Below are 24626 nucleotides of genomic sequence, written 5' to 3' on the forward strand. Positions count from 1 at the left end.
GGCTCAGGTCACTGCCATGGTGCTGGTTCAGTCCCTAGCCCAGGAATTTCCCCCTGCTGTGTGCTTGGCCAAAAAGAAAACAACAAACCCTTTTTGGGTCTCTCTGTCTTCAAACACCCACTCTGTGCGACCACACCTGCCTGGTCTCCTGCAGCCCAGCCCAGCCCCTGTGGGCCTCTGGCCCTCACCTCTGGTTCATGGGGAGCAACGTTGCTCTCACTCCGCGTGTCCAGTTTGCATCCTCCGCTTCCCACTTACCCTAACTCAGCAAAGCAAATCACATTTCTCAGGATCTGTCCTCTTTAGAAGATTGAGAGGTGGGGAAGCCTCGTCAGGAGCTAATAGTTAATATCACCCTTTCGTCCTCACTCCTAAAGCTTTGCTTCACTCTTTCCCACTCATCATTCCAGCTCGAAAACCTCCCAGCTCCACTTACTTCTAGATTGTTTGCCATAACACTTACCACTTTCTAAAAGAGGAAAGAATTTTCTTAGGACGTGTGTTGTTTATCATCTGCCTCCTCTTGCTGGAATGTTGACTCCTCCAGAGCGGGTTTTTTTTTTTTTTTTTTTTGTCTATTTGCTATTTCCTGGGCCGCTCCCGCGGCATATGGAGGTTCCCAGGCTAGGGGTCGAATTGGAGCTGTAGCCACCGGCCTATGCCAGAGCCACAGCAACGCAGGATCCGAGCCACATCTGCGACCTACACCACAGCTCACGGCAACACCGGATCATTAACCCACTGAGCAAGGGCAGGGACCGAACCCGCAACCTCATGGTTCCTAGTTGGATTCGTTAACCACTGCGCCATGACGGGAACTCCATAGAGCGGGGATTTTGATGTTCTCAGATGTCTTCCAAGGGCCTCCAACAGTACCTGGCTCACAGCAGGTGCACGGTAAGTATTTACTGAATGTATGCAAAGCTAATGTCCTAATTCTAAGCTCATCCTAAACACCCTCTGCGCTCTGTCTTTGCGAGTGTTTGCAGGTCTCTTTCCTCTCTCGAGACACCGCCCACATCTATGGCGGGGTTCCTACCTCTTCTTTCCTCAGCCCCAGCCCCTGACCCGTCCTCCTCTCCTCTCTCCCATGGGCAGCTTACCCATCTTTGAGGCCAGCTCGGCTCCCCCCCCAACCCCCGCTTTCCACGCGTCCTTGTCAACCCCATCTAGCCCTCCCTCTCAGGGCTCCCCTGCCATTGCTTTCTGAATCACCCACTGGGCTCGGATCAGATGTTGTCCTGAATGGTAACTTCACGTTCCATGCATCTTTTTTTTTTTTCAAAAGTCTCCCCCAGTAGTGACTGTTCCTGGTGTATCCACAGCCAGTATTCTGCTGACATTAAATGAAAAAATAAGTCCGAAGAACTAACACTTGGATGGGCACACCTGCTGTACGCATTTAATTGCTGAACAGCCTTCTGAGGTGGGTAGTGACTGGACAAACAGGGAGACGGAGGCCCCATGACTTAGCTTGCTAGGAAGCAGCAGGGCTGGGATTTGCGCCCCGGTGACCTGGCTCCAGAGCCCAGGTTTGGAACTGCTGCTCCCCAGGGTGAGTGGCTGTGTTCACTTTGGTGTTCTCTCTGCCATTCTTGTCCCCTGGTGGTGGAGGTGGGTGAAGGGGCTGCAGGTGATGCCCCAGGGGGTGTGCCATCCTGAAGGTACCTCCCTGGGGCTAAGATGTCATTGTCATCTTCGGGGCCATTGCCAGGTGAGTTTGTGCCTTGGTCCTGTCCCTCAGCCTCCCTTTCCGTGGCTGCTGACCTCTGTTCTGGGTAGTGGTTCTGGATTCGTGAGAAGGATCAGGGGCTGGACTCAGCCCTTCTCCTAGGTGGGGAGTATGTGCGTGTGTGTATGTGTGTGTGTGTGTGTGTGTGTAGCCCTGGGATATTTCTGTGTGGGTTCAGGCACATATGGGCAGGTGGAATGTAGTTAAGATGAAGCTGAAAGTAAGAAGCTGTAGCTGGCATCCACCCTGGGGCCTGCGGGATGGTCCAGAGGGAGGCATATTGCCATGGAGTCATTGCCTGCAGAGAGGTGGAGTCTGGACCCCATGGTGTGGCACAGGAAGCCCTGGCAACCTGGCCTCTGCTGCTGCCCATCACCCATTCGCCCCTTCTGGCATCTTATATGCTTTAGCTGTTTTGTACTACTTTTCTTTTTGTCCTTTATTCTTTCTCTCTCTCTTTTTTTTTTTCCTTTTTATGGCCATACCTGCAGCATATGGAAGTTCCTGGGTTAGGAACTGTAGCTGCTGGCTTCGACACAGCCGCAGTAATGCAGGATCTGAGCCTCAGCTGTGACCTGCACCACAGTTCAGAGCAACGCCGGATCCTTAACCCACTGAGCGAGGCCAGGGATTGAACCTGAATCCTCATGGACACTATGTCAGGTTCCTAACCTGCTGAGCCACAGTGGGAACTCCTCCTCTCTCTTTCTTAATAACTCTTTTATTTTGGAATAATTTTAGGTTTACAGAAAAGCTGCAAAGATACTGTGGCTTCCCCCTAATGTTAACATCTTTAAAAAACCATGGTTTATTTGTCAGAACTAAGAAGTTAACACTGGTGAGTGCTATTAACTGAAGTGCAGATTTTATTCAGATTTCACCCATTTCTCTACTAATGTCCTTTTCCTGTCATGGAGTCCAATCCGAGATTCCACATTGATTTAGCCCTTTGCCTTCTTTGCTTCTTTGAACGCCCTGGGCTCGTTCCTGTGTCTCTACCTTTGACCCTGTCATTCTCTTGTCTGCAGTAACTTTCCTGTTGCCAGCAAACTCCTATTCATCCTGCAGCAACCTCTCAGGTCAGGGGTAATGTGGGGAACTTGGTAGGAATGGGGCTTTGGGATCTGGCTGTTCGAAATAGGAAATGGGGGAGAATTTCCATTTACCCCTTCCATACTCGGGATCTCATTTGACTCTCATTTGGGTTTTGTGTAACCTACTTGATGCAAATTCATGCAAATGCTAGTGTATATTATTGTTCATTCCCCTCTCCCCCAGCTTCGGTTACTCAAGGGACTGCGTCGACAGGTGACCTTCACAGGACTGTGCAGGCAGCTGGAGGCAGCGCTGGAGGAGAGCTCAGGTCCCCTGGCCTCCAGTTTCATTGGCTCCCCTCTCCGTCACGCTTAGCTGCCTCCATGTTCCTCCACTGTCTGGTCCGGGGGTGCTTTGGTGTAGCGCTGGGCTCGGTACGGTGGGTGGTGGGTTCCCTGTGGTTTCTCGGCCGGCTGCACATTTAGAATGGTTGCATCATCCTCAGCTTTAGGGACTTTCCTCAGGCTGCTCCAGGCCAACCTGTCGCTGGTGTCCCCACAACCCTTCCATCCACCTCTGCCAAGCAGGCCAGGACAGCCCCCAGGATGCCGGACCCCTGGGCTCCCTGACTCCACACTCCCCCCAAGGGCTTTGGCGGGGTCTCCTGCTGCCCCCAGCATCCTCTCTGCTCCCTCGTCCCCTCCTTGGGCTGCCCTTCCTCACCTGGCATCCTTGGGGAGGCTAAGTCCCCAGGAAGCATTAGATTTGTATTTTCTCCTGGATTTAACTTTTTTGGGGGGACATTCCTTATGGCGCATGGAAGTTTCCAGGCCAGGGATTGAACCTGTGCCACAGCATTGACCCAAAGCCACTGCAGTGATGACGCTGGATCCTTAACCTTCGGTACCACAAGAGAAGTTCCTGAATTTAACTTTTATGTAGATCATTCATTTACACGACTGAGGAATAAAGGTATAAAAGAGTGGAGAGGGAAGCGTGTATCTTCTGGAAATTGTTATAGGTTGAGAGAGATTTAGGACGCATATCAACCCAGTACGACATGAGGGTCTTTTTTGTGTCCTGATTCAGACAGACCAATTATTAAAACAAACTTTTGTAGGCAGTTAGGGAAATTTATTTTTATTTATTTATTTAGTCTTTTTAGGGCTGCACCTACAGCGTATGGCGGTTCCCAGGATAGGGGTCGAAGTGGAGCTGTAGCCGCTGGCCTACACCACAGCCACAGCAATGCAGGATCCGAGCCGCACCTGCAACTTACCCCACAGCTCAAGGCCACACCAGATCCTTAGTACAGTGGGCGAGGCCAAGGATCGAACCCCTGTCCTCATGAATGCTAGTTGGGTTTGTTAACCACTGCACCACGACGGAAACGCCTCACATGGATCTTTAAACTCAGAGACTCTTTCCTGGCTGTGGTCAGAGAGGGATGTGACAGAGAGGCATGGCAATGCTGGCTTTGAAATGGAAGGAAGGGGCCACGTGCCAAGGTTGGAGGACAGCCCCCAGAAGCTGGAAGAGGCAAAGAAGGGAATTCTCCCCTGGAACCTCCGGAAAGGAGGGCAGCCCTGCTGGTACCTTGGTTGTAGTTCACACCTCTGACCTCCAGAAGAGCAGTTATGTCATAAACACATGTGGTTAAGTTTTGGTAATTTGTTACGGCAGCAATAGAAAATGACTGCATTCCTTCTTGGAGCTATTTCTGTAGCAGGGCAGAGATGCCAGAAGCACCAGCATCTCAGTTCTACTTGGGGTCTGGAGGCTGACAGATCAGGGCTTGTGTCCTGGCTCTGCCGCATGTTAGCTGTGCAACTGTGGGAGAGTTACGCCCCCTCTCTGGGCCTGCCTCCTTGTCTGTAAAAAGGGCGTAAGAGCACCTGCCTCACAGGGTTGCCCTGATGGCGAAATCATACAGCGCGTGCAAAACCTTCAGCACATAGTAACTGCTCAGGAGAAGCCAGCTGTGAATAATACTGTGACCATGACCACCATTCTAACGCGGTGCTCTCCCTGGATCCTCCAGGTCCCATTGTCCTCTCTTTTGATTCCTTAGGGACCTGGGAGGTGGCGCATACATTAGCCCTTGTTTCTGCAGCAAACACCCTCTCTCGTCTGAGTCTGGTGTGTGTGTTTCCCTGTGCGGGAGACCGCTTCTCCTGACAGTGGTTAGCAGCTTGGGGGCCAGGCTCCGGTCCCATGACAAGGGCTTAGCACTGGGAATTAGGGTCCCAAGCCGCTTGAGTGATTGATTGATTCATTATTGGCAGCTTCCGAGAGACTGTTTTCTCACTCTTCCCAAACTCGAGGGAAGACCCTGGCAGGCTCCTGTGCTGCTTCCACGTGTCACAGCCCCTCAGTGATGGGAACCTCCAGGACCCCATCTGTCCCCATGAGCCAGCTCTTGTATGAGCTTCTCTCCTCCTGAGGCTGGCCACCTTTGATCAGGTAGTTCTGGTTATTAGAAAGGGTTTCTCCCCACCTGTGACCCCTGTCCCTGTCCTGCCCACTGGGGCCACCTGGAGTCCACTTCCCCTTCTGCCTTTTGGCTGTATGAGGGCTGGCAGAAGGAGCAGAGGTTTGGGGGGCAGAGCTGTGGGGTCCAGTCCCAGCTTGGCCACTTATATGCTGGTGGCCTTGGGATTAATGGCTCTGGGATTATTTGAGTCTTTTTTTTTTTAAAACCATTTTTAAAAAATTTTTTCCTCTTTTTTGGGGGGGATGCATCCATGATACATGGAGATTCCTAGGCTAGGGGTCAAATCAGAGCTGCAGCTGCCGACCTATGCGCCATAGCCACAGCAATGTGGGATCCAAGCCACATCTGCAACCTATGCCACAGCTCGTTGCAATGCCAGATCCTTAGCCCACTGAGGGAGGCCAGGGATCCAGCCTGCATCCTCGTGGATACCAGTCAGATTCTTAACTCACTGAACCACAGTGGGAACTCCAGTCGTGTCTCTTTTAATCCCAAACTCCTAATTTACGTCCCCCCCCTCTGCCCCCAGTATTCCCTTTGGTAACCGTAAGTTTATTTTCTATGTCTGTGAGTCTGTTTCAGATTCGTAAATAAGTTCATTTGTATCATTTTAAAAATATATTTTTAGATTCCACATGTAAGTGATATCATATGGTATCTTTCTCTTTGTGACTTACTTCACTTAATGTGAAAGTCCATCCATGTTGCTGCAAATGACATTTCATTCTTTTTCATGGCTGAGTAATATTCCATTGCATATGGCTGTCTGTATGAGTCTTTTCTAAAACCTGTTTTTGTAATCTGTAAAAAAAAGAAAAACCCAAACACCTACGTTTCAGGATCATTGTGGGAGCCTATGGAAGGCACCTCCACACAGCAAACACCCAGTAAATACTGCATCCCTTCCCCTGGCTCCAGGCCACTCCTGGGTTCATTGTCTGCCCCTTGGGGAGGTGGCTTGGAGGCCCCACCCCGTCTCTGCTGCTCTGGGAGTGATGGGGCCAGCTTCGGGGGGGGGGGGCGCCCTAACTGCCTGGACTCTTTCTTCTGCTTTGGGACAGCCTTCACCTCAGTCTTCTTCTGCCCAGCTGCACCTTTCTCTCAGCCTTGGCCTCCTGCCTGGGGCACCCGCCCTCCTCTTTGGGGGAGGCACCGTCCTCTCTCGCGGCTAAGACTGAAGTCTGGCTTACCCTCCCGGCTCCTCTGGCCTCCCTGTGTCTGGTGGTGCTGAAACCCTCTTTCCCTGATGCTTCTGCTGGGCATAGAAATAAAAACTTACTTTTAGCTCTGGCCCTGGTCCATCACATGGCACTGCTCCCTGCATGAGCTTCTTCAGATCTGCAAGTTGTTTTCCTGACTCCTTAGAACCTCAGGAATGTTCTCGGTCACTGCATCTCCGTGGGCTCCGCTTGCAGTTCTCGCCCTGCAGCCAACACCATTGATTTCTGCCACAAACACTCTGTGGTGTGGCTCCCAGCACCTTGTCCATCTGCTGTACCCGCCCCCTGTTCCTGCCTCCAGAAGGATGAACTGTCTCAGGATGGCAGGGTGTTTATGCACCCTACACACACACACACACACACACACACACACCCGTCCTGCTTTCCACAGCATGGCACAGGGTGGTGGTGGCTGGATCAGCTCAGCTTTCAGGGGCAAAGTGGTTAACCAAGAGATTACCACACTGTCTCCTTCAATTTAAATTTCAGATGAAAACGAACAAACAAGCGCCCCCTCTGAGGACAGAGTCATCCGCTGACACTGACACAGAACAGCAGGCTTCTAAACCGAATCAGGCAGTGTTTCCCCAGTCCTGGCGGAGACCTTGCCTCAGTCTCCAGGCTGAGTTCCCAGCATCTCTAGCACGGGTCTCACTGTCAAAATAGCCCCGTCTAACTCTAGACGGGAATCTCCCCGAGGACCTGGGACACTTTGTTCTCAACTTTTTTTTTTTTTTTTGGTCTTTTTTTGTCTTTTTAGGGCCACATCCGAGGCATATGGAGGTTCCCAGGCTAGGGGTCCAACACACAGCCACAGCAATGCCAGATCCGAGCCGTGACTGCGACCTACACCACAGTGGCAACACCAGATCCTTAACCCACTGAGTGAGGCCAGGGATCGAACCCGCAGCCTCATGGTTCCTAGTTGGATTCATTCCTGCTGCGCCATGACAGCAGGAACCCCTGTTCTCAACTTTGAAATCTCCGTTTCCTTGAGATAGAAACCCCAGCTCCTCAGGGCCTTTGATACAATGCCCACACCGTATGGTGCATCTGGCCACCCACCCCTCCCTCAACACACACTCCTAGACTCTGGGATGATTCTTGAAACCAAGGTACTCTGCACCTCTGGCCTCGCCCCTGCTGTTCCCCCAGCCTGGATCCTTCTCTCTCAGGATCCTTCCTTCTTTGGATCTTGCTCCCAAGGGCCCTTACGGGAGCTGGCTTCTCGACTTGACGTGTGGCCTAGCCCAGCCCAGCCACGCATCCCTGCCCCTCCCCAGCTTTGCACCTTCTGTTGGCTTTACCAGCAGCTGACTTGTACCCATTGATTTTTTTGGTCTTTGTCTCCATCCACTTGGATGTAAACTTCACAGGGGCCATGGCTGTGTCTTATGTTTGCTGCTGCATCTCCGGGGCCTAGAGGGTGCCCACGGTGGGTGTTAATACTTATTTGTCGAAAAGGAAGCGAGGGCTCAGTGTGTGTGGATGGATGAGTGACTCGTAGCGGAAGCCTCTCAGCATGGCTGGACCCCTGATAAGGGGGTGCCAGGGAGGGGGAGGGGGCCCCACGTGGCTTCCCCCTGACAGCTGAGTGGCTACCTGCTTGCCAAGCAGGACACACCGAGGGAGGAGGGCTGGTGTGCCGGTGGAAGGGGGGGGCCCCGGGAGGGGAGGCCGCCCCAGGAGGCCGTACTGGGCTTGGCCAAGGGTGAAGGGCCCCTGGTCGGTAGCCAGACATTCCTGCCCTTCCCTTCCTGTCCAGTGAGTCAGGCCGGTGAAATTCTCGGGAAGTGGCCCTTGTCAAGGGTACAGCGGGTCTAGGGGTCAACCAAACAAGCACTTGCTCATCCAGCCCCCCACAGACCCCGCCCACACCTTGAGCTCGACCCCGCCCACACCTTGAGCTCAGACTGCTGGCCCCCAGAGTGGGAGAGAACGCATTCCTGCTGTGTAAGGGTGCCCCTGCCCCAGGGTTCTCCCCCACCCCCCAGCCTGAGGTCCTGGATGACAGGGCCCCAGGAACACAGCACCTCTCCTGCCCACTGATGCTCATCTTCTCATCCCTTGATTTCTGGAATTCAGGCTGGAAGGGGAGGAGGAGCTGCCTGTGGGGACCCCTCTGCTTTTCTTACCTGTTGTCTTGGCTGCCCCCCTGCTCCCCCTTTCTCTGGTCTCATCACACTGTTTGCTTCTGGTGCTGGATCTGTCAACCCGACTAGACTGTGGGTCCTTTTGTGCTCACTTGCCACTGTGTCCTCATTGTTTGGCTCCCTGGAGGCGCTCTGCACACGTCTGTAAATGAATGAATATGTGAAGGAAGGAGGAAGGAAGGGATCCCGTCCTCCTGGGCTGGTCAGAGAGGCTTGGACAAAAGTCTGTGCTTATAATAAGCAGGAGTAGGAGTTCCTGTCATGGCGCAGCGGGAACAAATCCGAGTAGGAATCATGAGGTCGCAGGTTCGATCCCTGGCCTCGCTCAGTGGGTTAAGGATCCGGTGTTGTCATGAGCGGTGGTGTAGGTCGCAGATGTGGCTCTGATCCCACATTGCTGTGGCTGTGGTGTAGGGCAATAGCTGCAGCTCTGATTTGACCCCTATCCTGGGAACCTCCATATGCTGCACCTGTGGTCCTACAAAGCAAAAAAAAAAAAAACAAAAAAAAACAGGAGCAGCAAAGTCCCTCTCATAAGCATACAAACTGCTAGCAGCGACCTCTCCTGGGTTGCTGACTCCTCAGGAAGTCCTTCGGGGGTGCCCTGGGGCTCTGGGGCAGGGCAGGGGGCCTGGTGGATAAATCTTTTTCCTTAGTCCTCACCTAGCATTTGTCCAGCAATAGGAAGGCCAAGGACAAAGGCTTCCTATATTATGTAGGGCAGAGCCTGGAGATGGATTGGGAGAGAAAAGTGGTGGGGTGTATTGGGGTGCGTCGGGGTACACGTTCCTCTTCCTTTTTACTCCTCCCCACCCTGCTTCTTTGTTGGAACCAAAAAGTGGCGGCAGGAGGATGAGAAGGAAACCAAGGTCTTCTCATCATCTTTTATTCATAGATTCGATAAATATTTATAGGCCGACTCTGTGCCTGACACTGTGATTGGGCCAAGGGTGGAGGGAAGAGGAGTGCACAGCTGGACAGGGAGATGGACAAGGTAACAGTCCCAGAACATGGCCAGGGCTGCTCCGATGACTCTAAGTAGGTGGCTTTGGGAACAGAGGAGATACTCCCAGTGTGGGACTTGGTGCTGTTTGCCTGGAGGAGGTGCCATCAGAAAAAGGCCTTGACGGATGAATAGGAGTTTGACATGCAAGGAAGGGGAGGGGTTGGGGAGGGGAGAGAACATAATCCAAGCAGAGGGAGTAGCAGCTGGCCAGGGGTAACGTTGTGAAAGGGCTGGTAAGTCTGGGTTAACGGCTTGGGCATGGGGGTGGCAGGAGGTGGAACAGAGGTTGTAGGGAGAGAGGATGGCCAGGGGCCTGGCACTCCAGGCTGCTACTCTTGCTCTCAAGAGTGAGCGGAGGTGAATCTTGGCATCATGTCAGGGTGCTGCTTATTATCTGTTTGCCCGCCTCTGCCAGTTCACCCACCTTCTACCCTGCTCTGACCTCGTTTGCTGCTTCCCCCAGGCTCCTGAGCCCTCTGGCTGGAGGGCAAGCGAGAGAGGTTGGGGTATTTATCCTCATTGCCTTGTCACATTCCAGGTGGTGGTTGCGTCCCTCTGTGGCCACAGTTCCTGCCAGGCACCTCCTCATGCTCGGTCTCTCTGTTTTCCTCTCTTTGGCCCTCAGCCCCAGGGAGGCTGAGATTTCCCACTGCCACTGGTCCCCAGGGGCTCCTCCACCCCCTTCCCTTCACTTAACTAACTCTGCATTAAGCTCTCTTGATTTTTTGACTTTTTTTTTTTTTTTAGGGCCACAGGTGCGACATATGAAAGTTCCCAGGCTAGGGGTCCAATCGGAGCTACAGCTGCTGGCCTACACCACAGCCACAGCCACGCCAGATCTGAGCCACGTCTGCGACCCACACCACAGCTCACGGCAACGCCGGATCCTTAACCCACTAAGGCCAGGGATCAAACCCTCAACCTCATGGTTCCTAATCGGGTTCATTAGCCACTGAGTCACTATGGGAACTCCTCAAGGTTATAGTTTAGATACTAATAGGGCGAAATTATTATCCAATGGAGGAAGTTCAGAGAATCAGACAAAGCCATTGGATCTAGAGGAGGCAGATGATAGTGTTTCATTCATTTTTTTTTTTTTTTTTTGGCTTTGCCCATAGTATGTGGAAGTTCCTGAGCCAGGGATCGAACCCACGCCACAGTAGTGATCCAAGCCACAGCAGTGACAATGCTAGATCCTTAACCCACTGAGCCACCAGGGAACTCCTGGTTCATTTTTACGCATGTGCCAAGTCAGCCCACCTCGCATCCATTCACCCTTTTTTTTTTTTTTTTTTTGGTTTGTTTGTTGGTCTTTTTGGGACTGCAGCCATGGCATATAGAAATTCCCAGGCTAGGGGTCAAATCGGAGCTTTGACTGCCGACCTACGCTACAGCCACAGCAATGTGGGATCCGAGCTGCATCTGCAACCTACACAGCAACTCACGGCAACACCAGATCCCCAACCCACTGAGTGAGGCCAGGGATCGAACCCACATCCTCAGGGGTACTAGTCGGGTTCGTTACCGTGGAGTAACAACGGGAACTCCCATTCACCACCCTTTGCATGAAACTGTTATCTCAAATTTCCCTTACGTTCCCTCCCTTCTCCATCCTCCACCCTCCCATTTGATTCAGGTGGGATTGATCCAGCTCTGTGAGTCAGCTCATTGGCCAAAGCCATGCTGGGTCACCAAAGCCACAGTGATGAGTCTGGGAGGGATTTGGGTTCCAACCAGGGCCAATGAGACTTCACCTGTGGTTTCTGAGGGAGAGGCAGAGGCTCCTCCCGGATGGGCTTGAACTTGGACCCATAAGCACTGGAACACTGTCTCCACTTGTTATCAAAAGTGGCCTGAGGAGACAACAGCAGAGAAATGGAGAGAAACCAGGTCTTTGAGGGAACATAAGCCCCAGGAAGCCTGGAAGGCAGCCCAGCCCGACCCCTGCATGTTTCTATTAATTGAGCTCCTATTGGGTTTCTGTCTTCCCCTCTTTTCTGAACACTTGGGGCTAAGAGGATCCTACATGAAGCAATGGTCATCATCAAATGTTGTCTTATATTCTAGTTATTTTAGAAATGGTGTATCACCCATATGTTCATTGCAGCATTAATCACAATAGCCAAGATGCGGAAACAACCTACATGTCTATTGACAGATGAATGGATTAAGAAGATGTGGTATATATACACAATGGAATACTACTCAGCCATAAAAAAGAACAAAAGAAAGCCATTTGCAGCAATATGAATGGAGCTAGAGACTCTCATACTATGTGAAGTCAGAAAGAGAAAGACAAATATCATATGATATCACTTATAGCTGGAATCTAATATACAGCACAAATGAACCTTTCCACAGAAAAGAAAATCATGGACTTGGAGAGCAGACTTGTGATTGCCAAGGGGGAGGGGGAGGGAGTGGGATGAATTGGGAAGTTGGGGTTAATAGATGCAAACTATTGCCTTTGGAATGGATAAGCACTGCTTATAGTACAGGGAACTATATCTAGTCACTTTTTTTTTTACTTTTTAGGGCTGCCCCCGTGGCATATGGTGGTTCCCAGGCTAGGGGTCGAATCAGAGCTGCAGCTGCTGGCCTACACCACAGCCACGACCAGCAGTGAAGCCTCCTTCCTCTGAGACAAGGAAGAGACACTGGTCCCGGGACCAGCTCTGTCACTGCCTGTTGGGTGACTTGGGGTCACTTCAGCCCTTGGGGCCTCAGATTCTATATCATTCAAATGGGCCAACCCTCTCCTGTAGGAATCAGCAGAATCTATGTAAAGAGCACACAGGGCCTGCCAGCACCCATGCTGCCTGCGTGGAGATGCAGAGCTGCAGGGCTGCCTGGGGAGGAGTGAGGAAGCTGTGGGGCTTGAGGAGTTCCCTGGTGGCTCAGTGGGTTAAGGATCTGGCATTATCCCTGGCCAAGGAAATTCTGCATGTGGTGGGCACAGCCAAAAAAAAAAAACCACACACACACACACACACACAAACAAACAAACAAAAAAGAAAGGGGATCCTTTCCTTGAGAGCTCCTTTGGTTTCCTGGGGTGTAAGATATCGCAGACAGGTGCCATTCTTCCCGGGCCAGGCGAGGAAGCTGAGATACTAAGGGTTTAGAGGCTTGCACCAGGCCAGGCAGCAGTGGTAGGACTCATAGCCCAGCTGGCCCAGCACAGCTCCCTGTGCCCCTGTCGGACAGCAAGCATCTCTCAGGGCCACTTATGCCTGGACATGCTCCCTAAGTGCCGAGGGGTGAGCTTGGGCCTTGCTGGCCCAGCCACGCTGAGGTGGCCTTGCTGCAGCCTGGCTGGTGGGGGCGCTGGAGGCCTAGGTTCCCTGTAGTTTCTCTGGCGGGTGGTGTGGCGAGGGGAGGCGCAGACACAGTTTGTTTTGCTGGGCCGGGGCCCTGAATGGCTCTTCCGGCCATTGTGCCCTGGGTCACGAGCAGGGACCAGGATGCCTTTGTAGCCTTTGTAGTAGATCAGGGTCACCCTGTACTTGCCCGCATTCCAAGGAGGCCCCCGAGTGTGGTCGCTTACAGGCAGTCTCCCAGACCCGCTTCCTCCCCTTCCCCAGACCCCCTCCTCTTCAAGAGCACTTGTCCACCCTCGTGGTGGGGCCTCTGGCCACCCAGCCCTCCTCCAGATGGCCTTAGATCTTGGTCACACACTGTAGTAACAGCACAGCGAATGTTTTCTGACTTAGGTGCCACTTAAGAGCTTTACATACTAGGAGTTCCTGTTGTGGCGCAATGGAAATGAATCCAACTAGGAACCACGAGGTTGCAGGTTTGATCCCTGGCCTCGCTCTGTGGGTTAAGGATCAGGCATTGCCGTGAGCTGTGGTGTAGGGTCTTAGGTGAGGCTCAGATCCGGTGTTGCTGTGACTGTGGCAGTGGCTGGCAGCTGTAACTCCAATCGGACCCCTAGCCTGGGAACCTCTGTATGCTACAAGCACGGCCCTAAAAAGCAAAAAAAAAAAAAAAAAAATCAAAACCAAAACCAAAACCAAAACAAACCCCCCAAAAACCAGCTTTACATACTAGTCTTGGCAGCAGTTCCACAAAATAGATGCTATTGTCATCACCCCTTCCCATTTATAAGAAGGAAACTGCAGCTGAGATGGGTTCAGCCACCGCCAGGACACTCAGCAGGGAATGGCAGAGCCGGGTCACAGACCGCACGTGTCTGAGGCTGGAGTCTATCTTCTCAGCCGGTCGCGCTGCCCTCTAGTCAAGTCTGGTGCTCTGTGTTTTGGAGGTGGGTGAGGAAAAAACAGAGCCATTCGTTCATGAGTCTTTTTTTTAATAGTAAACTTTTAACTTTAGAACTGTTTTATTTTTTTTAGAACAATTTTAGATTCCCAGAATTACTGTGTAGAGGTAGGATCCCTGTGTACCCAAGACCCAATTTCTACAATTATTATGACTATTTTTGTCTTTTTAGGGCTGCACCAGCCGCATGTGGAGGTTCCCAGGCTAGGGGTCGAATCAGTGCTGTAGCCACTGGCCTTTACCACAGCCACAGCAACGCAGGATCCACGCTGCGTCTGTGACTTACTCTGCAGCTCAGGGCAATGCTGGATCCTTAACCCACTGAGCAAGGCTGGGGAGCGAACTTTCTTCTCATGGATGCTAGTGAGATTCATTTCTGCTGAGCCACAAAGGGACTCCTCTGCTATTATTGACATCTTGTGTTAGTATGGTACACACGTCATGATGAATAAACCAAAATTGGTATACTATTTAGTGAAGTCCATAATTTATTCAGATTTCTTTATTTTTTACGGAATGTCTCTTTTCTGTTGCAGAAGCCCCTCATGGATCCCATATCACATTTACTCATTCTGTCTCCTTCGGCTCCTCTTGGCTGTGACAGTTTTGCAGACTCTCCTTGTTTGTGATGGCCTTAACAGTTTGAGGAATTGTGCAGAATGTTCCTTAATCAGGAGCCATTTGATGTTTTTCTCATGATTGCGGTTGGCTGTGGGTTTGGGGGAAGAAGATCACGGCCGTCAAGTCCTGTTTTCATGATATGTCAAGTATGTGCTGTCACCCTGACCCACGGCGTTGGCCTTGATCACCCGGTGGAAGCCGTGTTTGTAACTGTAAAGTTACTCTTCCTTCCCAATCCTCTTGAGTTATTTTTTGAGCACTTGGAGGAGAAGCAGCTGGTGACTCTCCTGGGAGCAGGGAAAGAGGGGAGGGGGCAGAGCAGCGTGATGGCAGGTCTCCTGGAACAGAAAGGGAATTGTGAATTTGCACCTGGCCAGGAGGAGAAGCTGATGGCCTTCGAGGCAGCCTTGATGCAAGAGAGACCAGGCACCTCCCCACCAAAAAAAAAAAAAAAAAAAAAAGGAGTTCCCTAGTGGCTCAGTGGGTTAAGGACCTGGTGTCACTGCTGCGGCTCAGGTCACTGCCATGGCGAGGGTTCAGTTGCTGGTCCAAGAACTTTTGCATGCTGTGGGCAAGGCCAAAAAAAAAAAAAAAATAGTGCCTAGGTCCAGGATTTGAGCGAGAGCAGCAGGGCCCAGCTGGTGGGAGAGCAGCTAGGAATTCCCTGTAGAGCCGGGTGAGAGGCGCTTTGTCCCTGGGCTCCAGTCTCATTTCCACAGACTTCATTTCCTAACCAAGGGAGCCGCAGTCATCACAGAGACCCGCCAACAGACTCGAAAGAAGTCGCCGCTGTTCCAGTTGAAACTCCTCTCGTCTCACCACTGGACCACGTTGGCTAAGAGTTCAGGATGCGTGAATATTTGTTACAAATCCTGAAATGATTCTGCAGATCAGTACCATTAGTTTGCAGTATACTTCAGGGTTGAAAGTATAAATTTGGCAACATAAATATTTAGAAGAGAGTGCCTGTTCTGTAACCTTGTTTGGGCATCTCTTCATCAACTACATGGACGGGTAGTCTCAAAAGAGGGAAGTGGCCTAGGCCCCCTCTTGTGACCTTGGAGAGACCCTGCATCCTTCAAGCTCTAGGAGGCAGGTGGGGGATGAGCTGGGGCCTGAGGGGCCTGGAGGGCCAGCTGGACCAGAGCCCAGCAGAATTCTGTGGCCAAGTTGTATATCTACATTTGTCTGCACCAGAGTGTGAGCTTCACAGATGAGACAGAATTTGGATGGCGGATCTGAGAGGCTCTGGTCCCAATGTTGGGAGGAACTTGTTAAAAATGCGGGGGGGTTGGGGGTGGGCTTTGGTTTGAAGCGGCGTCTGTGATTCCTCAGCTGTCACGGTGCCTGACGCTACACAGTTAGAATTACCTGTGGATATCTGAGGGTCTAGGCGGTACAAGTTAAATGAAAACACCCCTAGGGTATGAAATGACTTTAGCAGGTGCCTGCTAACACAATAGAGGAGGGTGATTCCTTCTTGAGAAGAGCGAGGTCTGAGTTTCCGCTGCGGTGCAGTGGGTTCATGATCCAGTTTGCCTCTGTGGAGGCCCTGGCTCAATCCCCAGCCCACACAATGGGTTTAAGGATCGGGCATTGCTGCAGCTGCAGCGTAGGTCGCAGTTCAGGGTCGGATTCAGTACCTGGCCCGGGAACTTCCATATGCCTCGGGGGCAGCTGACAAAGAAAAAAGAAAAAAGAAGAAAAAGGGTAGGATCCTGTAAGAATGGGACCCAAGCGAGAAGCATGGAGAAGGGTGGTGGGCAGGTCTGTGAGAGCAGGGGTGAGGGTGACACGGGGACAATGGCAGGGAGGCAGGAGGGACCTTCTTGGGTCTGTGTAAGGTGGCCCTGTGGGCCTCCCATTTATGGCTGAGTGACCTCAGACGAGTTGCCCCCATGATTCAGTCTCCCCACTTCTCTGTATCATGGGATGGTCAGCTGGTCAGGATGGGACCCTTTGCCTTGTCCCCCATCATACACTCTGCCGCCATCGGCTACCCTAATATGCCACAGGTAGGAAGGAGCCCAGAGGGCCTTGGGCAGAGGGCTTGGCTCCCAGTACACCTGATGCAATTCTCACAACCCTGGGACGTGCGGACTGTTCCTGCCTCTGCTTTACAGATGGGGAAACTGAGCCTCATGGAGGTTAAATAACACACCCGATGTCAGGCCCCAGGGTGGGTGCAGAGCCTCTACAGCTATGTCTGTTAGATCAGGGGTGGGCACACTTTTTCTGCACAAAGTTTAGGTTTCGTGGGTGACATATAGTCTTCTGTCCTCCTCTCTCTCTTTCTTCAACCCTTTAAAAATGTAAAACCCAGGAGTTCCCGTTGTGGTGAAACGGAAACAAATCCCACTAGGAACTACGAGGTTGCAGGTTTCATCCCTGGCCTCGTTCAGTGTGAAGGATCTGGTGTTGCCGTGAGCTCCGGTGTAGGTCGCAGACGCAGCTCGGACCCCGAGTTGCTGTGGCTGTGGTGCAGGCCGGCAGCTACAGCTCCGATTTGACCCCTAGCCTGGGCACCTCCGTATGCCGCGGGTGCAGCCCGAAAAAGCAAAATAAAATAAAATAAAAACGTAAAACCCGTTCTCAGCTAGTGACCTGTACGCAAACAAGCCCCTGGCTAGATCTGGCCTTCAGCCCACAGCTTTCTGACGCGTGATCACAGGTAGACAGAGATGCAAATTGCTAGAGAATGGCCGTCTTCCCAGCTTTCAGAGAGGACCTCGAACCCTCTCAGACTCTGGCCTGGGAGGGCAGCAGGGTTCCCTGTCTGGTCCAGGTGGATGCCAGCATCCCTGAAGATCTAGTGGGATGAGGACCCCAGGGTCTCTCTGCCCCTCACACCAGCCCCTCTGTCTGCCCAGCCTCTCCTCCGCTCCGTGCTCACTGGGGCCAGACCCCTCTACCTTCTCAGCTCTTAACTCACTTTCCTGTCTCCTGGGACTTGCACTCTCCCTTGGGTAAGGCCAGCAGAGGGGATCCACAATCAGCTACTCATCCCCAAGTCTTTTTGCCAAGCCGCCCTGGTGGCTGGCGTGGGGTGGGAGGTGCTGAGGCAGAAGATGGCCTGGGTGGGGAGGGAGCTGCAGCCAGAGGGAAGAATGCTCTGGTCTGCACAGGAAGCCGGGAAACCAATTTGTTTCTCAGGCGCCTCAGAGTCAAGGAGGTTTGGGAAAGGAAGCTTCAGTATAAACACAGAGGATTCTGTGTTCAGGGGGCCTGCCTTGGATGTGCCTGTGCAGAGGCAGTGTGGGAAGAGCTGGGGTTTCTGGTTCTGAGCAGCATTAGAAATGAATGAAGCCAAGCCTGCATGTGAGTTCAAGTCCTGACCCTACCACTGACCCCCTCTGTCTAGGCCGTCCACCTCTCAGACGCCCCCTTTCTTCATCTATAAAGTGGGAATAGCAATAGCCATCTCAGCAGGCATGGGGAAAAGCTTACAAAGGAACACTACTCATTGAAAGCTTCCTACATACCAGGCCCTGTTCTTAGGGCTTCCTGTATACTGTTGATCCTCACTATTTGTGGATTCTGTACTTGCAAACCCACCTATTTGCTAAATTTTATTTGCAATCCCAATCTCGTGGTACTTTCTCGGTCATTCGAGAGCGTGTGCAGAGTGCTGATGAGTGTGAGCTGCCAGACACTCACTTTCCCCACCGAACAGGGGACACAAAGCCTTCTTGTTGCTTCTCAGATGCTCTTCTCCATGGTCTGTTTGGTATCACGTTTTTCTCACATTTGTGTTTTTTGTTGGAGATTTTGTTGTTTATTTGCTTTTGAGTTTTTTGTTGTTGTTGCATCTGTGGCATGTGGAAATTCCTGGGCTAGGGATTGAACCCATGCCACAGCGGCAACCTGAGCTGCTATAGTGACAACACCGGATACTTAACCCACTGTGCCACACAGGAACGCCAATCTCGCTGCTTAAAATAACCCTCCAAACTCTGTGTTAAATCAGCTTTCTTCAGGCATGAGCTGTCGTGCTGTTGGCTGGGAGTTCAGTGTTATTGAATCAACAATTTATATTAACGAAAGTGTCTTTAAACAGAAGCACACGTAATACAAGCTAACATATTGATTGGTTGACGAAGATGTGACCGCTCGCCGGAACCTGGTTCTCCCTGATTTCCCCAGGGGACGGTGGTTCAAAATTCGATAATTCAGTGTCCCCAGCGGCTTTATAGGACATCTCTATCTCAAAGGACAAGAATCGACTATACACATTCATTTCATCATCACACCAACTCTGCAGGGCAGAGTTCTCATTATTGTCTATATTTTGCTGGTGAGGCTATGGCAGCACAGAGAGCACAGAGAGGTTGCCTAGTTTGTCCCAGGCCACACAGCTCTAGATGGCAGAGCTGGAATGAAACCCAGGCAGTGGCTTCTGGATTCGGGAAAGCAATGTGCAGAGATCCTCAGGCAGCATCCCATGTGTAATGTGTGCTCATCCAGCCCTGCCACATGGGACCACTGTGGCCGTGGGAACGGACGCTTTCTAAAATCTCTTTGGCCCTGATATTCTAAAGCTTTGTGATTTCTGCCAGCCCTTCCAAGCCTGCCCGGCACTGTGGGAGTGGGCTGGGTCTGCAGAGTAGGGGGCCGGAGCTTCAGGAATGGAAATTGGGATGGACAGGCTGTGAGCATGGGAGGGATGCTGGGTGGAAGATGCTGAGGGCTTAGGTGGAGTTTCGGAGGAGCTGGGGTCGGGGGGGTGGCATGGGGTCGGGTGGGGGGACCTGGCTATTCCCTCCCTCTGCGTCTTTAAAAAAATTTTTCTTTTCTTGGGAGTTTCCATTGTGGCTCACCATTAACAAACCTGACTAACATCCATGAAGATGCCGGTTCGATCCCTGGCTCTGCTCAGGGGTTAAGGATCAGGTGTTGCCATGAACTGTGGTGTAGTAGTTCGAAGACATGACTTGGATCCTGCATTGAGTGGCTGAGGCATTGGGTGGTCACTAAATAAATAAATTAAATAAATTTTCTTTTTTTCTTTCTTTTTTTAAAGGGCCATACCTGCTTTTGGAAGTTCCCAGGCTAGGGGTCTAATTGGAGCTTGGGTGCCCGCCTACACCACAGCCACAGCAACGCCAGTTCTGAGAGGCGTTTGAAATCTATGCCAGAGTTTGCGGCAACGCCAGATCCTTAACCTCCTGAGTGGGGCCAAGGAATAACCCGCATCCTTACAGAGACTATGTTGGGTTCTAAACCTGCTGAACCACAGCGGGAACTCCTCTCTGTGTCTTTACAGCTGTCTCTTCGCTGGCTAGGAGTGGGGGTGAGGGACGGGGCTGGGGGGGTACAATAGGCTCATTTTCTTTTGTAGAAGTGGAGCTGGAAGCTCAGAGAGCCTCTCCAGGATGACAGGGCACTTTGGGACTGACTGAGCGCAGACCTCATGAGGGGTGATACTAAAAATATTTAACAACTATGTGGCACAGACACCAACCCGTTGTCCCAGATGCTGCTGCAGCCAAGGAGGCCGTCTGCGCTGGGGCTGTTGGTTGGAATCCATCCTGGCCCTGGATTCTGCCTCCTTGTCACATGCACGTATCTTCTTCAACAAGTGACGGCATTGTCTGTGTTCTATTAAGTTGCCGCTGTCTCTCCTGGAAAATTCTAGTGGTGGTGTCGATGGTAGGCGGTCACCTCTGCCTCAGATCACAGTATAATTGTCCATCAGGAGCTCTGTGAATGAGGAAGGAGGGCCGGGCCTCTGGAGAGAAGGTCAGAGAGGTTCATCAGCCTGCGACCCCGTGCAAACCCTCTAAGTCCCAGGTCTCTTGTGGGTAAAGTCTGACAACATTCCCTACTTTACAGGGTGTTGTGAAAATCAAGCATGTTGTGAAGATCAAGCACAATTTCATGGGTGAATATGCTTTGTTTTTCGTTTTTTGGGTTTTTTTGTCTTTTTGCTTTTCTAGGGCTGCTCCCGCGGCACGTGGAGGTTCCCAGGATAGGGGTCTAATTGGAGCTGCAGCCAACGGCCTACACCATAGCCACAGCTATGCAGGATCCAAGTGGCATCTGCGACCTACACCACAGCTCACAGCAACACCGGATCCTTAACCCACCGAGCAAGGCCAGGGATCGAACCCGCAACCTCATGGTTCCTAGACGGATTCGTTAACCACTGCGCCACAATGGGAACTCCCTGAACATGCTTTGTATGGTGAAGAATTCTGTGGGAAAAAAATGCAAAGGGGGAGTGCCCGTTGTGGCTCAGTGGTAATGAAGTGACTAGTATCGATAAGGATGCATGTTCGATCCCTGGCCTTGCTCAGTGGGTTGGGATCTGGCATTGCCGTGAGCTACAGTGTAGGTCGAGGACGCAGCTCAGATCCAGCTTTGCTGAGGCTGTGGTGTCGGCTGGCAGCTGCAGCTCGGATGCAACCCCTAGACTGGGAATCTCCATATGCCACAGGTGTGGCCCTAAAAAGAAAAAAAAAAAAAAAAAAAAAAAAAGAAAAGAAAAGTCTTGCCAGATCTTCCTTCAAAATAGAACCAGCACTCCGATTCCACCACCACTATCCTGGTGGAAGCTGCCACCGTCTCTTGCCTAAACTTTTGCATTCGGTCCCTAACAGGTTTCCATGCTTCTTCCCTCATTCCCTCACTCATGGTCTATGCCCAGCAGAGCGCCCAGAATGATCCTCTCAGAACATAAATCAGATCATGTCACTTTCCTATGATATCATTTATATATGGAATCTAAAGAAAGGACATAAAGGAACTTATTTGCCGAACAGAAACAGACACAGACTTAGAAAACAAACTTATGGTTACCCGAGGGTGCCGGTGGCAGGGGTGGTGGCAGGCTGGGTGGAAGGGATGGGGGTATGGGCACTGACTCCCAGAATCTGCTGGGCACCCGCTGTCTGCTTCCAAGCTGGGCTGTTTACTTGGGGCTTCACTCGCTGAATAGTTCTTGCTGAACTCCAGGGGAGAGGTTAAATACGTACTGACTCCCAGATACGGGAACCAAAATCATACGGGAAATGTTGAGGTGGGAGGGAAGGAGGGAGAGAGGGAGGGCTGAAGGGCCGGAGACGAGTCCTGGGCTTCCCCTGCCTGGAGCTCCAGGAGCGAGCGCCTGACTCATTCATTCCCAGACCCCGTGGGAAGTGAAATGGGTCATCCTGTGTTTTTCAGTGGAAAACTCTTGGTTCTTCTTCCCAGCATTCCCTCGTTGGCAGAGCTGGTAGACATTTATGAAGCACTACCTGTACCTAAAAAGCTAGTAACTGAGAGATCCTTAGTGTGGCAAAATTTCTATTCAATGTGCATAGCGCCCCTGTTCTGTAATTCTTCCTCCTCTCACTTTTAAAACTTTCCCCCATGCTGACCCCCTGCCCTTGACAAGTGCTGTATGCCTGGAAACAGGGGTGTGCTGATACAGGATTAACAGCCGACTTTCTGGAAAAAAAGCTCAGATCTGTTGCTGATTCCTGTGATGTAAATAGTCTGGCCGTGCATACACGTGGCTCCATTTTCGTGCTACCGATGTGATGCTACTGCATCAGTTTCGTTTACCGGATGCTCAGCAAGCCAAGCGGAGACACCGAGGTTTGCAGCAGAGAAAGTTTATTCTCAAGTCAGCCAAGAAAGGGAACAGGAGATTAAGTCTCAGATCCGCCTCCCCAAAGGTGAGGGGCTGAGGATATTTATGGGATAGAGAAGCTGGGTGGTGTTGGGTGTGGGGAAAAGTGATTGGACGTAGGGAAAGGTCAAGCTAATGAGTGTTCTGTGCAGGTGTATCTGGGTTACATCTTCATGGGATGCACGTGGAAGAATAGAGGTGCTTAGCATGATCTGAGGGTGGAGTTTTTAGCCCTCTGATGTCAAAAGATCTTTCACTGGACATTTGTTCAGACCCACTTTAGGATCAGTGGTTCCAACTAGTCTTAGCCATCTTTTTTTTTTTTTTTTTTTTTTTCCTTTTTAGGGCTGCACTCATGGCATATGGACGTTTCCGTCTGGGGGTCGAATCAGAGCTACAGCTGCTGGCCTACATCACAGCCACAGCAACGCGAGATCCGAGCCTTGTCTGCGACCTACACCACGGCTCGTGGCAACGCCAGATCCTTAACCCACGGAGCGAGGCCAGGGATCGATCCCACATCCTCATGGATCCTAGTTGGGTTCGTTAACCACTGAGCCACGAAGGGAACTCGTAGTCTTAGCCATCTTGATGTAGACAAGAGCTAACTCTACGTTTCTGGAAAATCAACTTAAGCTTCCATTACTATGGCCTCCCATACATCAGAGGTATTATCTCCTAGGGTGGTTAAGGAGTCTTGCAGTAAATTTCTAGGCTACATGAAGCTTGGAGGGTAGGCAATTAAAGAAATTAAAAAAAAAATAGCTAAAGCAAGCTTAATCAGCAAAGGCAGGTTACAAGCTGAGGGGTTTTAACAAACTGTTTCCTTACCTGTGGCTCTTAAAGACAAATTCAAGAATTTCTGTTAGTCACCAGCTTCTCCTTAACTCGGTGGGGTACAATTTCAATGTTGCTGAAGGCAACACTGGCAAGAGCTGTGAAGTACCACACCGCTGTATAGAATCTCAATGTATGGATATTTCTAAACATATAACCTCAAGAGTATAGATAAAAGTAGAGTATAGATTAAAAAAATGATGAGTTTCTAGTATTTGTCATCGCTGTTTCAAATACAATTTGTTTAATTATAAGCTTATATAATTAAATTTTAACTAATGACTAATAACTGAGTCATAAGACTCTTGAAAATACAACCATCAGCCCTTGCAAGCCAGGAGGCGCTACTTCCAGTTAACACTACCTGGGAGCGTGGAACGAAAAAACTTGGGCCTCACTCCAGACTTAATAAATTAGGGTATGAATTTTACCAGTTTTAACAGTGTCCTCAGGTAATCCGTATACATGCTAGAGTATGAGAAATGTGGCGTTAGAGGTAAACACTGTTTCTGATTTTGTTTATATCTTTTAAACCGTTTCACAACACAGATGCATTTACATTTTTATGGGTTTTTTTTTTTTGTATTTTCCTCTGAACAATTCCTTAAAGGACACTATTTTTTAGAGCAGTTTTAGGTTCATGGCAAAATTGAGCAGACGTTCGTACTCCCGGCCCCACACACGCACAGCCTCCCCCAGTATCGACCCCAGCAGAGTTAATTAATTGTAACAGATTAATTAATTACAAGTAATGAATCTACACTGACACATCAGTATATCACCTAGAGTTGGTAATTTACATGAGGGTTCATTTGGGGTTGTACATTCTATGGGTTTGCACAAATTTATAATGACATGTATCCATCATTACGGTAACACACAGAGTAGTTTCACTGCTCTATACAGAAACATGTCATTTTTTGGTTTACTTTTTAAAATTTTATTTTATGGTTGTACCTGGCCATATGGAATATCCTGGGCCAGGGATTGAACTCGAACCACGGCTGTGACCTACTCCGCAGCTGCAGCAACACCAGATCTTTTAACCCACTGCACTGGGCCAGGGATGGAACCTGAACCTCTGCAGTGACCTGAGCCGCTGCAGTTGGGTTCTTAAGCCCACTGCACCATAGCAGGAACTCCTTGGTTTGCCTTTTAATAAAAATCTAGTCACATGGCAAATGTTTGCAAGGTATTTTTCCCACTTAATTATGTATCTGATAGCTTTCCATGTCAGTCTATAGAGATCTAGTTGTTCCTAACGTCTCTACAGTATTTTAGGGCATGGATGAATCATGACTAAAAAAAAAAATCTTCCTGAAAGGACACATATTGTTCTCCCCTTTAGCTTCAAGAAACCTCTTTTTTCTCTCTTTCTTTCTTTCCTGTCTTTTTAGGGCCACACCCCTGTCATATGGAAGTTCCCAGGCTAAAGGTTGAATTGGAGCTGCAGTCGCCGGCCTACAACACAGCCGCAGCAAGGAGGGATCTGAGTTGTGTCTGTAATCTACACCACAGCTCACAGCAACGCCAGATCCTTAACCCTCTGAGCAGGGCCAAGGATGGACCCACTCAGAGGGTTACTGATGAGCCACAGCAGGAACTCCCAAAACTTCATAAATAACATTTTGCCCT

The 24626-nt window shown here is 50.8% G+C and overlaps 1 long non-coding RNA gene across 4 annotated transcripts; it reads left to right on the forward strand.

The window, feature by feature from the left end:
* The first annotated feature begins 581 nt into the window (after nt 1–581).
* Nucleotides 582–14777, forward strand: LOC106508508 (uncharacterized). 4 transcript variants are annotated; one of them, XR_014803927.1, is made up of 4 exons: nt 585–897; nt 1289–1426; nt 9549–9628; nt 11748–14391. It is a non-coding gene; the product is annotated as an uncharacterized LOC106508508 (long non-coding RNA). The 4 variants fall into 4 exon arrangements; XR_001305423.3 differs by lacking the exon at nt 11748–14391 and adding an exon at nt 14458–14777 and having other exon boundaries at nt 600–897; XR_014803928.1 differs by lacking the exons at nt 9549–9628; nt 11748–14391 and adding an exon at nt 2474–2570 and having other exon boundaries at nt 582–897.
* The last annotated feature ends 9849 nt before the right edge of the window (nt 14778–24626 follow it).

The sequence above is a fragment of the Sus scrofa genome, chromosome 5 (assembly GCF_054392235.1).
Source record: "Sus scrofa isolate SSC_HxYL_T2T_F1_AM1 chromosome 5, Sscrofa_HxYL_maternal_Yorkshire_Landrace_v2.0, whole genome shotgun sequence".
Lineage (NCBI taxonomy): Eukaryota > Metazoa > Chordata > Mammalia > Artiodactyla > Suidae > Sus > Sus scrofa.